The sequence below is a fragment of the Alexandromys fortis genome, unplaced genomic scaffold (assembly GCF_014885135.2).
Source record: "Alexandromys fortis isolate MF-2015 unplaced genomic scaffold, M_Fortis_MF-2015_v1.1 scaffold_297, whole genome shotgun sequence".
In the NCBI taxonomy this organism is placed as follows: domain Eukaryota; kingdom Metazoa; phylum Chordata; class Mammalia; order Rodentia; family Cricetidae; genus Alexandromys; species Alexandromys fortis.
This window is the reverse complement of record NW_026068220.1, coordinates 1,164,216-1,178,421: the sequence shown is the minus strand read 5'-3', so window position 1 is coordinate 1,178,421 and position 14,206 is coordinate 1,164,216. Positions and strand designations below refer to the sequence as shown.

General features: G+C 39.4%; 1 pseudogene; it reads right to left on the bottom strand.

The window, feature by feature from the left end:
• Window positions 1-6,317: 6,317 nt before the first annotated feature.
• LOC126493535 (60S ribosomal protein L36-like) lies at window positions 6,318-6,621 on the bottom strand (annotated as a pseudogene).
• Window positions 6,622-14,206: the final 7,585 nt, after the last annotated feature.

The window sequence follows — 14,206 nt, the reverse complement described above, 5'->3', positions numbered from 1 at the left end:
GACGAGGGAGGGGGACTTAATTGGATGAGGGGGAGGGAAAGGGGAGGCGGTGGTGGGGAAGAGACAGAAATCTTTAATTAATTAATAAAGAAATAAATAAATTATAAAAAAATAAAAAAACAGAATGTATGAGACCCAAAATGGTCCCATGCACCCTTCCCTTCTCCGTGGATAATTTTTGTTTCTTTCTAGGACTTCTTTCCATTATTTCACAGACCCAAGCAGAGCTGCGACCATGTAAGTTGCAGGTTTTCTCCACAACTGACAGCATGCTGTGGATGCCACTCTGCCTGCTCCTTGCTTTGTCAAGGACAGACTCAGAACTCTGCTGCTTCTGCTTTGACAGTGCGTGATGCGTATCTTGGCCACCAGAGGGCAGAAGAGGATCATTTTCAGAGGAAGGAGTACTTCAAACCAGGAAAGTTTGTGGATAGAGTGCTTCTGAGTCCACTGTCACAGGGATTTTTCCTCCAGGTTCTAGCAGGCAGCAGGACCCTGCCCTGCACCTTGGTGAGAGTTTCCAGCTTGCTGGGCACAGCCCTTGCTTCCATGCTTGCCAGCTACCACTTAGAGCAGGGGCTTTGGAGAAATAAAGAAACGAGAGCACTCCCGGTTAGACGAAGAATCACTAACCGATCTTTTCAAAGTGTTCAAAGAGGAGAGCTAACTGCATCAATGTGACACATAACCCTACACACATGAAGCTAGGATGGATGTCAGAGGCAAACTGCCGACTTTGAATAGGATTAAGGTAAGACTGTGAATGAGATAAACATACATAAGAAATGCCCAAACACGGAGATGGAAGGAATGGAACAGAATAGAACATCCAGATACAAACTCAGCCACCTCCCATCACCCGATTTCTGACAAAGATGAAAAAAGGCACATTGAAGGAAAGAGCATCTTCCATGAATGGTTTTAAGAAACTTGATAGCCACATACAGATGAAGGGAACTAATTCCTTATCTTTCATCCTGCACAAAAGCTAGACCGATTAAGGGAAGGCCTCAATATAAGACCAGAAACTCTGAAACTCTTAGAGGGGGAAAGAAGCAAAACACTTCAAAATATAGGAATAAACTATTTTTTTTCTTTTGGATAATCTTAAAGTTAATTCCTTGTCTAGCATGGTCTGGGGTCTCTTCTGAAGGGAGTGCAGCCCTGTTAGATGCTATCTTATAATTAAACCAATTAAAATTAGCCGTATTTGAAGGAAGGATACATGGAGGGACAGCAGATCCTTAACGTATGCTCCTAAAGAACTGCAAAGGTGGCTGGGCTGCCTTGACTGACCGGGACACTTGTCCCTGTTTTTGTCTAACTTGGATGTCTCACACCCAGCTACAAACTGAGATAAAATGGCGCCACCAATGTTCAGCTCTATCAGCAGGGAGGCTTGCAGGAAGGAGCCAGTGCTGCAGCGGGTGGACCAGCCTTTCTCTAGGATCTCATGCTGTGGCAATAGCTGAGGATGATAGCCTGCGGAGGATGCAGATTCTCCCTCTGCTGTTGGCTCCTTTTGCACCCTGGCTCCCTGTGGTCCTTCCTCCCTTCTTCCTTTTTGTCTTTCTAGTGAAAGAAAGGACTCCTCTGGGCAGGGCATCCGGTTTCAGTTGTCCTCATTCTGACAGAGAAATTCCAAAGTTGTTCTGCCTTTCAGCTTTTAGCCAGGATGACAGATATTCTAAGAGAGTCGGTTCTCTGTTTGCCCAGATGCTGTGGAACTGAGGAGGATGTCAGGTCTCTGAGCTGAGCAGCCCCACGGGAAGATGTCCTTAATGATGAAACTGAAACGTACAGGCTAGATCTATTCTGTTCTCGGTATGGTACTTTTCCATCTGGATTCCAGGGACCTTCTATTGGGGATTCTAGAGCAATAGGTTCCTTTGGTTTTGGGCCAAGCTGGGGTCATCAGGGTGATCTCTTTTTGGGTACATTCCTGGCCACCAGTACTCCTGCCACTCCACAGAAACAAGAGCCAAAGAGAAACCCAGCCCCACCTTCCAGATATTAATAGATGATAAAGACAGAGAGCAAGAAGTGAAAGAAGGGGAAAGGGATGATTGGAAAGAATAGGATTCCCATGTACAGCCAAGAATCCAGGGGAGAAAATGGGATGCGAGGACCAGACTGCAGCTCAGTTCGTATCATCCGCAAACGGCTCCTCCTTTCTCTCAGGTGCTGACAGGCACCCTAAGAAGAGCCTTCAAATATATGAGCCTATGGGTGCTATCCTTATGCAAACCACCACACTGGCTAAGACAATATGATATTAAAATTCTTAAGGTCTAAGATTAACAGTTCCCAAAACTGGATATATGTATGTCAAATCATTTTTTTTCTCTTAAAGCTGGCTATGAAAATATTACATCATAGCTAAAAGTATCAGACTGCTGTAACTGATCATCTGGATGTTTCTCCTGTGGGGCCTGCACTGCTCTCTGTGACTTTACTGAGATATCACCCACCACTCCTGTTTGCTGGACAGTTGGGTCAGCATAGATGTGTCTCGCAGCAGCTTTTCTTGGATTGTCAGTCTCCAAATCATGATACTGAGACTTATTATTAATTATGAAGCTTGGTCTTAGTTTAGGCTTGTTTCTAGCTAGTCTTTTCCCCTTTAACTGAAAATAAACCAATTTCTTTTCATCTATTCCCTGTCCCAAGGCTTGCTTACCTCATCTACATTTATCAATCCTGCTTTCTCGCTTTCTCTGGGTCTGTCTTGTTGGCTCCCCCTTTCTCTCTGCCGGCCAGTCCTGCCTATCCCTCTTCTGTCTAGCTGTTGGCAATTCAGCTTTTTATTTGACGAATCATGTGCCTTATGCAGGCAAAGTAAAGCAGCAACACATCTTTACATAGTTAAATATTCTAGTCCACAATAGTGTCACTCTCATCTTAGTGGCCCCATAAAGCTTATGGCTTTGGAGTCTGGGAGGGGTTGAATATGCCATTTCTCAGACATTACCAATTTATTCACCACTTGAGTTTTACGGTCTCTAATCACCCACAGATTATCCCTGTTGCATGGCTTTTCCCGGTATGAAATGACAATCTGAAGCTTAGTGCACACTCTTTAGAACTCTATGCCTCTGACTAAGAGACATGAGTTGCTAGTTGACTCATCTTGGATGAGCCCACTTGGCCTAGATAAAGATGAATCCGTAGGAACCCCTTATTAGCTACATCCTTCACAGTGCCTCCAGAGGAAAGGGTTTAACTAGACCTTTGGCTGTTAGCCACAACACTGGAAATGTGGTCATCTATAGGATTAAAACAACAGATAAATAGCCATGGCATGGACAACCTTTTGTATCTGAACTCACTGCCTGTGTAAACACTTCATGTATGCTGCTGACTGGAAGTCCTTCAATTCAGAATGGGACACTTCAAAATTACTGTGCCAATTGTATCCTATCTAATTCTTTAAGCTCTTCTGCTCAAAAGAGCCTTCTCTTGCTTCTGCTGCCTTCCTTTGTTGTGGGTGGTGCACCTTAATGATACATGGCATGGTGATTTTTGACAATAGTTCTCCTTGATCTGAATCAGGTTCTTAATAAAAAAAAACCCAGAGTTTTGGGGTCTTATTTTAACAAGCAATTTTGTTTTTGCAATGGCCTTTACCCACCAAGTGCAAACTGCCCAGTTTTGTTAACCAGCTTGTTTATAATACCTCTATAGCTATGGTAACACAAGAATGTATAGATAAAAAAGGAGAAGCTAAGTTACATGCTTTAGAAGTTGTGCTATTGCACCTAAGAGAGAGTACAAACATTAATATACACATGTACACACATAAATGTATGCCTGTACACACATAAATATATGCCTGTACACACACTTGAATATACACATGTACTCACATATAAATACACACATGAACACACACAAGCATAGATTTACACATGTACACACATAAATATAAACCTGAAATATTCATGTACATAGACATATAAATATACACATGCATACAAACATAAACACATCAACACACAATAGCATACATACAAACATATAAGCTTAGATATGCACATACATGAACATACATATATGCACAAACACAAACATAAAGATGTATGCACATAAATATATAAATATGCACATATATACACTCAGAAATATAAACATGTATACTTGTAAAGATATGAATATACATATATACACAAACATAGATATATGGATGTATACAAATACACATAAAGATATACATGTAAAAACATACATACATACACACATGTAATTGTATACCATGTGTACATACATAAACATTCACATGAACATGCATAAAGATACATATTATACATAAATATGCAATGTACAAATAAGTATGAATGTAAGTATGTAGACACATATAAATACACATAAGTCAAACACAAGCATAAATACACACTTTTAAACACAAAAGTTTACATGTGTACACATATAAGTATACACATGTACACACATAAGGATACACATGTACACACATAAAAAGACACACCAATACACATGAACACATAAACATATCCATGTACAAACACATAAATGTATCATGAATGAACATGAACACAGATGTACACATGTTCACACAGAGTATATACACACATACTCACATATGTTTTCATGTAGGCACACAAACAAATATACACACATAAAAACAGAACATGCAAATGTACACACATAAATACTCAAATATACATATACATAAGTACACGCATATAAACACAAATAAATTCATATACATAAACAAATATACAAATGTACATATGCATAAACATTAATATAAACAAAAATATCAAAAATATATACATGTATAAGCACACACATTATACATTTATGTATACACACAAATATTAATTTTTCATAAAGACCCTAAACCCTATCTCCAACCCTAACTTTTACCCTAACTGTGAATTCTAATCCTAACCTCTAATGATAACACTACATCTCTTACCCTAACCCTGACCTTTTGTGTAACTCTAACCATCCTGACCCTGGTTCTTCTCCTGATCCTAACCCTAACACCCTAACCCCTCTAACTCTAACCTTACCCAACCCTGATCCTCTAACCCTGACCCTGTTCCAGACCATGGTTCTGACCCTGACAAGGACCCTCCCTCTGACTCTGACAACAGCCCTGACCCCTAACCCCTAACCTGACACTGACTTTGACTGTGACTCTAACCTTGACCCTGTCCCTGACCCTTGGCAGTTGCAATGAATTTTTTGTAGTTGATTTATAGTTGATATGTTGTTAGCATACCATGTGCATTGCAAAATAAATCATGTAATTTGATAGGCATGGCACCCATGCTTTTAATCCCAGTGCTTGGGAGGCAGAGGCAGGTAGATCTCTAAGTTCAAGGCCACACTGGTCTGTAAATTCCAGGATGGTCAGAGCTACACAGAGAGATACACTGCCTTGAAAAAAAAATCAAAAAATAGAAAATTATATAATCAATATTTCAAGTCCAAGATTGCATTTCCATGCAAAATGGATAATTCCTTCATTCTTTGAAATCTTAAAAACAACAAACATCAGCACAGCTGACTCTCTTCCTCAGTGCTTTCCTTCATACCCTTTGGAAGATTCTTTGCAGATTTCTCAAATTTTCATCACTTAGAAGAGCAGTTTTCCAGTTGCTAGGACAATAGACTTTCTAAGATATATACAATGCAGCTAAAGTAAAAACAACTAATAGTTCTCCTGAACATCACTTGTCCACCTGGCCCTCATAACACACCCTCTGGGAAGACATGAAGACAAACGTTCACTGTGACCCAGTCTGTGATTCTCAGTTGTTCATCATCCTGTTTTCCTACCTAACCTCCCATTTGTGTAGGGAGCGCTTTGAAGGGCATCTCCATCTAGTATGAGAGTACGACCAACACAAGTTGGGGAAGACGATGAGATGCGCTTTCTAAATATGGAAAGAATGATCATTTTAAGTTTATTTTATCTTGAAGACTGATGCTTCATTACATCCCATAGATTTTTTTCAAATAAGTGTCATGTTTTGGAAAAAACAACCAGAATTTAGCAAGTTTTTATCTTTATGCTCAAATATTCCTACTTTATTTTGAAAGACTTGTAATGAAACCAAAACAACAGTGTGCCAAAAACAACAATGTGCCTCTATATCTCTATATTTTGTTCTACACTGTCAACAATCAAAGCAGAATGCACAGGAGGAAATCAATGTAGAGGACTGGATAAAAGAGTGTGGGCACATTTATTCTTTGTAACTATTTTTCTTTCTCTTTCTTTCTTTTCTTTTCTTTTTTTGTGCCACAGCAACTTTTATTGTGAGCGGCGGGGGTCCGGTGGGGGGGGATCAGTCCTTCTTGGCCGCTGCCTTCCTCGCTGTAGCTAACACCTTGCTCAGCTCCTCCCGCTTCCTCTTGCCCACCCTCTTCTTGGTCAAACTTGCGCCTGTGCTTGTCCTTGGACACCTTGAGCAGCTCCAAGGCGTGGAGCTAGTAGGGCGTGAAGCTGCACACCTCCTGGATTCTGTCCCCCACGAAATTTGTGTGCTTTGTGAGGCGCCCACACCGCCAGCTGTGCCTCGGCTTGGTCCCGTTCTTCGTCACTTTCTGGCCCTTGTTGAGGCCCACGGCCATGGGGTAGCACAGTGCCATGGCTGCTCTTCTCCGATGGCGACCGCGACAGGAAGGTTTGTAACTTTTTATTAAACTACTCATTCCAATAGAACATGGGTGTGCTTGTGTTGCTCTGGACTTTATCCTCTCCTCTAGAAGTGAAGCAATTCCCTCAACTGGAGGGGAACAGTGAGTCAAGAGGTTTTCAAAAGTAGATTTTACAATATATTTCTCCAGAAAACCTGAGCTGCAGAGATTGATACCATGGCAGGATGATGACCAGGTTGCAGTGAAGATTAACATGTAGGCACTTTTGACTAAGGATAGTATTCTCAANCAATGTGAACATGACACTGTATATAAGTTTCTTAATGCCATTCATTCTTGATTTTGAGTAGAATCAGCTTGACAACTTAATCCATGGGAAGATTAAAGAAAACACTTTATTTCTTCCTTATCTCACTCCGATCTTTATATCGATGAATATGTCTGAGCTTTGAGAAATTATTCTAAATATGTCTATATGGTAACTTATGTATCCCAACGTTTCTATAGTAAAAATAATTTTAGTCCCATTTTACTGATTGACTGAATTGCAAATACATAAAAGTGACTTGTCAATATTTATATACACTAGCTTCACTCCAGATTTCACCTCGATTTATTAATTTGTATATTTTATATCCTGACCAAAATTTCCCCTCCCTTCTCTCCGCCCATCCCCCATCCAGTCCTTCATTTCTATTCAGAAAAGGACACACCTCCCATGGATATAAACAAAACACCACATATCAGTTGCAGTAAGACTAAGCACATCTCCTTGTATTAAGGCTGGACAAGGCAACCCAGTATGAGAAATAGGGTTCCAAAAGCCAACAAAAGAGTCAGAGACAAGCCCTGTTCCTACTGTTAAGAGTCCCATGAGAAGACCAATCTACACAACTGTCATACACATGTTAAAAGCCTAGGTCAGGTACATGTAGGCTCCCTGGTTTTTGGTTCAGTCCCTGTTATCCCCTATGTGGTACTTTGAATGCAATTGGCTCCCATGATAAGTAGGCTATATCCCAGAGATACAGTGATGGTTCAACATATGAAAATCTGTCAATGTATTCCACCATATAATTAAGCTAAAAAGAAAAAAGAAAAACAGCCCCTTTGGAAATCAGTATGGCAATTTCTCAAAAAACTGGGAATCAATCTACATTAAACCACAACAATATCACTCTTGGGCATTTATCCAAAGGATACTCAATCATACCACAAAGACATTGTTCAGTTATGTTCATAGCAGCATTACTTGTAATAGCCAGAATCTGGAAACACTCTAGATGTCCTTTAACCAAAGAATGAATAAAGAAATGTGGCACATTAACACAGTGGAGTATTACTCAGTGGTAGAAAAAAACAATGACAGCTTGAAATTTGCAGGCAAATGGATGGAATTAGGAAAAAAAAATCTTAAATGAGGTAACCCAGACCCAGAAAGACAAATATGGTATGTATTTACTCGTAAGTGGATATTAGATGTAAAGCAAAGTATAACCAAGCTACAATCCACAATCCCAGAGAAGCTAGGTAAAAAGAAGACCCCTATGAGGGACACACTTACAGGGCCCCAGGAAGGAAAATATTTAAAATCTTCTGAATAAACTGGGGGGGGGGGAGAAGGGAGTGGATGGGAGATGGGAACTGGAGCTATCAAGAAGACCAATTTAGGGAAGGGACAGAGGGCGAGAGCAATGAAAGAGATATCTTGATAGAGGGAGCTATTATGGGTTAGGGAGAAATCTGGTGTTAGAGAAATTCTCAGGATTCCATGAGGATGACCCCAGCCTGACTCCTAGTGAAGAGGGTTTCTAAAAGCGCCTTCTTTAGCAGATTAGTGACCCTAATTGTCATCATAGAACTTACGTTCAGTAACTGGTGGAAGCAGATGCAGTGATCCACAGCCAAACACTGGGCTGAGCTCCTGAATTCATTTGAAGAGAGGGAGGAGGGATTATATGAGCAAGGGGTGGGGGTCAAGATTATGCTGGGGAAAACCACAGAGATAGCTGGCCTGAGCTAGTGGGAGCTCACTGACTATGGACTGACAGCTGGGGAACCTGCATGGGACTGAAGTAGTCCTTCTGAATGTGGGTGAGAGTTCTGTGGCTTGATCTGTTGGGGGGCACCCAAACAGGGGCACCAGGATCTTCCCCTGGTGCAATATACTGGTCTTTTGGAACCCATTCCCTATGGTGGGATATCTTGCTCAGTCTTGCTCCCAAAAGGGGGCAGAAGGGCTTGGTCCTGCCTCAACTTGGCATATCAGAGCTTGTTGACTCCCCAAGGAAGGGCCTACTCCCTCTCAGGAGTGGATAGGGGATAAGAAGGTGGGGAGATGTGGATGTGGGAGAAGGAGAGGGATGGAGAACTGGAGTTGGTATGTAAATTGAAAATTTTTTTTAAATTTAAAAAAAGAGAAATGAAATATAGGGAGTGTTGACCTCAGGGCAAGATTCCATCCAGGTAAGCTCCGACTTGTGAAAAGGAACTAAAGAGAAGCTTAGAGCTGGGTGTAGAAGGGTACACCTTTAATCCTAGCACAGGGAGGGCAGAGCTTGTGGATCTCAGAGGTTGAGGTCAGCCCTGTCTACAGAGCAAGTTTCAGGATAACTGAGTTTAGGCAGTGAAGGACAAAAAAATTGGTGAAGATGTAATTGAATGAGGGGGGCCTGGTCCAGCTCTAGTAAGCAGCAGAACTTGGCATCTTCAGCCATGTGCTTCTGGATTTAGAGTTATGGATAGAAGAAACGGGTTATGGAATTCGCCTCTATACTAAAGAAAGTCATTGAGGCCAGGCCTGTGTCAGGGCTGTCTCTGAATAGAGGCCTAGTAGAGAGGCCCCTTTTTTCATAGAACATCACGCTTGTGGTTTCGGGAATTATTTTGCCTTTGAAGAAAAGGATCTATAAAACATTTTAAGTTCCATATAAGAAAGAACAGACTTTATTTTATGACAGCTCTTTTATTTCCAAGTACCTTTTATTGTGTAATAATCAAGTAAGATGAAAGTATTCATTTCTATCCAGGGACTTTATTTCTCTATAGGAAGTCAAAAAAGATGCAGGTTTTCCCTTGTAAGTTATTTCAGTTGCTTTGGAAACAACTGTGGTTCCTGTGGATTTTATTTATAGTGACTGATAGAGCATCTCTCAGTATAGTGATTATCAGTTATGAAAAGAAGAATGGAAGCAGAAAAATGAGTTGTGTTTAGCATTCTGGGAGAGGAACGAGGTTTCTATTGTCGAATTCTGATTTAGAAGGAGAAGAGGACAATTGTCCTAGGGGTGCACTTGCAGATTTTCACAGAAGAAGCATTTGAAAAGACTTCACAGAGGCCTTCTTTATATGTCCAGTGTGAACAGTGTGTGTGCAAAGTCTTACTTAAGCATTATTACCATAGGAAATGCATAATAATTCTAGTGTCTGAAAATCTGAGACACCTTGCTGAATATGAAATTTCATGTTACCTCTGTTCTGAAAAATAAGTGTGTCCTTACTTAACAGTCATTAAACAACTATCATAATCAATGCATACATATAAGCATTAATTTAATCTTAACAAATACAAATACTGGATGATCACAGAGAAAGAGATGAACAAGCAACCAGTTCAAATATCCTACATAGAACAAAGTAGTGCCAGAATTCCAACTAAGTGAGTTGGAACGAGAACTTTGGTCTTTCATCCTACAATGTTTAAATGAACCAGTGTCATTTTGACAGAAGGAAGTGCTTCTTATAGTTCACCTGTCCCATCACAAATAGAAAACTCTACTTAAATGTACGTTCTCCAAAACAAAAGCAGTTCTCTAGCAAGAGTGAGTGGTCTTTCTCTGAAAAGATCTTCATGGTAAATTATATTTTGCAGGATATATGTGCTAAACCATATGCAGGAATGAAGACATATACAATGGGAAAACAGTCAGAGGTAGCATATAAATGCAGGATTGTGGCTTGGTAAGCTGTATTTATGAAGATGAAACTCAAATGCTGAATACTGTTTATATGTCATAAAATATCCTCTTCAGAATCTCAATATTTTGAAGGTAAAGGTAATCACAGAGGTAAACCAAAGAAAAAGTAATTAAAAGCAAATTTTCATGTGTTCTTCCTTTGTTCTGTATTAGAACCTCTTCATAGGTGTCGTAATTCTCACTTTTAATAAACAAAGGCTCACAAGAAAGCTGTTGTACAAAGAGGACAAGTAAGAAATTGCAAAACTATTGTGGTGTAAACCTTGAACTAATTATATCAGTGACAATTAAATCAGTTCCATGCAAGTTTGATAACACATTCATTGAATATCCACTTTGAGTTAAGGACTGTTTTACAACCTTAATAATTGTTGGTGAATTTAAAATGGTTTTATGTTTTTAGAATTTATATTATAATAAAAAGTAGGTATTTATGGGTTCAAGAACATTAAACAACACATACATTTGCATAGAGTTGGCTCCTCTATGTGCCAGTGGATACATTCACTTACAAACATAGATGGCAAAAAGGCTTTCTAAGAATATGGGTCTCATACTGATGTGGGATTTCTCTTTGTATGTTATGAATATCATCGGTTAGTAAAGAAACTGCTTTGGGCCTATACCAGAGCTATAGGGGACCAGAACTAGGCAGGGAAAACTAACCTGAATGCTGGGAGAAAGGACAGAGTAGGAGAGAAGCCATGTAGCCCTGCTGGAGACAGACGTCAGAACTTTGCAGGTAAACCACAGCTACATGGTGATATACAGATTATTAGAAATGGGTTAAATTAATATGTAAGAATTAGCCAATAAGAAGCTAGAGGCCAAGTAGTGATTTAATTAATATAGTTTCTGTGTGATTATTTTTGGGCTAAGCAGCTGGGAACAAACTAGTGGCTCCTTCCAACATCATATTAAGCATGTGTACCCAATAAATAGAAAAGAAAGAATATTGCACTAGAAAAAGGTGGGGAAGAAGCAGCTGCCAAATTTAGAGTTGTGGGGACCTGGAAAAAGTTGAAGAGAGGTGGCTTGTGAGGGACTGGAGGGGGGGAGGAAGGAGAACAGGGAATTGATATAACTATAATATAAAGTGGCTTAAAACCCCAAATTCACATTATGTAAAAATATATATTATGAGTTAAAATTGATACAGATAAGAACATGGAGTCAGAGATTTCTTTTTGTTGTTGTTGGCCATATAATCACAAACTTTTTTTTATTCACGAGAAAATGAACGAACTCCACTTTTCAATATGAGAATTATTAAAGATTTTGAGGCTGAGTGCTAAGCTGCCATAGGCATGGATACTCACTAAAGACATAATGTGACCTGTATGATTCATATTGCTCTACTTATTACACACCTGTTCTCTTAGAGGTAGTTTACTCAACATTCAGACAGGCTCGTCATATGCGTGGATGAAATCATCATCAATTTTACTATCGTCCCTCACCATTTTATCCTAACTTCATCCCCCTCTCCCTCCTTCCCTTTCTCCTTTCTTCTCTTCCTCCCTTCTTTTTCTCTGTCTCTTATCAATGCAGCACTGCCAGTCTATGTGTACTTGGGTGTGGGGTTTACTACTGGAGCATGGGTAAACTCTCAGGGATTGCTTACCTGAGGAGAACAGATTCTGCTTGTCCCAGGAACCACCAAGGACCAATATCTCCACAAATAGGGGTGGTATTTCATGAAATACCCTCTATCTGTATCCCCATCAATGTTAGGATTTTGGGTAGGTTGATCTTGGGCAAGTCTTGTTTACATAATGCCAGCTGTGGTTTGTTCATGTGTAAAACAGTTTGATAATTCTGGTAAATGCATTTCCCCCACCCTAGGCATCCACTCCCTCTGGATCTTATAACCTTTCCATCCTCTCTTCCACAGTGATGCCTGAGTCCTGAGTTTCTTTTTGCAAGAGATAGTTATGAATACAGAGACCCACACTGTGGAATCAATAAAAGACTGTGTCATGCTCAGCTCTAAACAGGACATATGTGTCATGTTATTGACCTCTCAGTATTCTCTGAATGTTATGATGGATTCTGGAATTGGCTTCATCTAAGGTATTAAGGAGTTGGGTGATTTAAATTATTATGAAAGAGGAACCTTAAACTCAAGATTGTATTGTAATAAATGTGAATTCATATCAGGAAATGTACTCAAACCTGAAAGAAGTATAAAATGTGAGATTGGGCACTGACTTTGTTTTTTCAAGGAAAAAAGTAATGAACTGAAATAGAAAATTAGCTTACTCATAAATCTAGATACATACATGTTAACATGTATAAATCAAGATGTATTTTCACTATAAGATGGTCTATTTTGGCCAATTTGAGAAGAATTTTATGATGATGATAATGATTACTATACTTAGCATCTTTAGAAGTTCATATTACTCTATAGGTAATGAGATACCAACCATCACCACTATATATATCTTTGTTTCTGCTAAAATTAACAGAGCAACACAGAGCTACTCAGTGTTTTGGGATGCTGGTTACATTATATAATTGTTGCAGAGACTTAAGAAGTGAGATTATAATGCTAATGTGAAATTGAGACCTGGAATGCACCAAATACTTCTGCCTTTACCCATGTTTCAATATGACTTTAATGCTGTCCTGTGGTTGTTTGCTGACGTAGCACATGAGCCTTTTAACATCTTTTGGCCAGTTCTAGTTGGAACCTAGACAGAGCAGAATTCCAGGAGAAACATTTCTCGGCCACAATGATTTCACAGTAACACTCTTAGTAATTTGACTCTGCACTTTTTGAAGACAGTGATGGTAGATATCAGGTAACCCAGAGTCTTAATTATTAGTGCTTAACAGAAAAGATTTGTAGATAAATAGAAAATATTAAAATAAAAATATTAAAATCCTCTATAAATTGTATCTTTAATTTCACAGATAAATTTGTAATACTTACCAAATCACAGTGACTCATTTTACCTTCTGGAATATAAACTATTTATGGAATTGGAAAAATATGGTCAATAACAGACCACATCCATAAAGTAACTAATTTTCCTCACATATCTGTCTGAAAATCTAAGTTTTTGTTTTCTTCTATAGCCACACTCTTCCTGCATGAGCTCTCTGTGGTGAGCTGCAGCTTGATAGAAAGTGATTCAAACACATAGCTCTACCTAGATCACTCAAATTACTAATAAGACATAGATGAGTATCATTATAAAGATTGTATAATTATGTGAAAAACAGCAATGGAGATGGACATGACCTTTCCCATCATTCTGGAAAAATTACAAAGAAAATCTATACCATTTGGAAATGATGAAGAGATGATGGAGGTGGGTCATATGCCTATTGGTTAATAAAGAAACTGCCTTGGCCCTTTTGATAGGACAGAAAATTAGGTAGGTGGAGTAGACTGAACAGAATTCTGGGAGAAAGAAAGCCGAGTGAGGCAGTCGCCATGATTCTCCCACTGCAGACAGACGCAGGTTAAAATCTTTCCTGGTAAGCCACCTTGTGGTGTTACGCAGATTATTAGAAATGGGTTAGATCAATATGTAAGAGCTAGCCAATAAGAGGTTAAAACTAATGGGCCAAGCAGTGTTTAGAAGAAT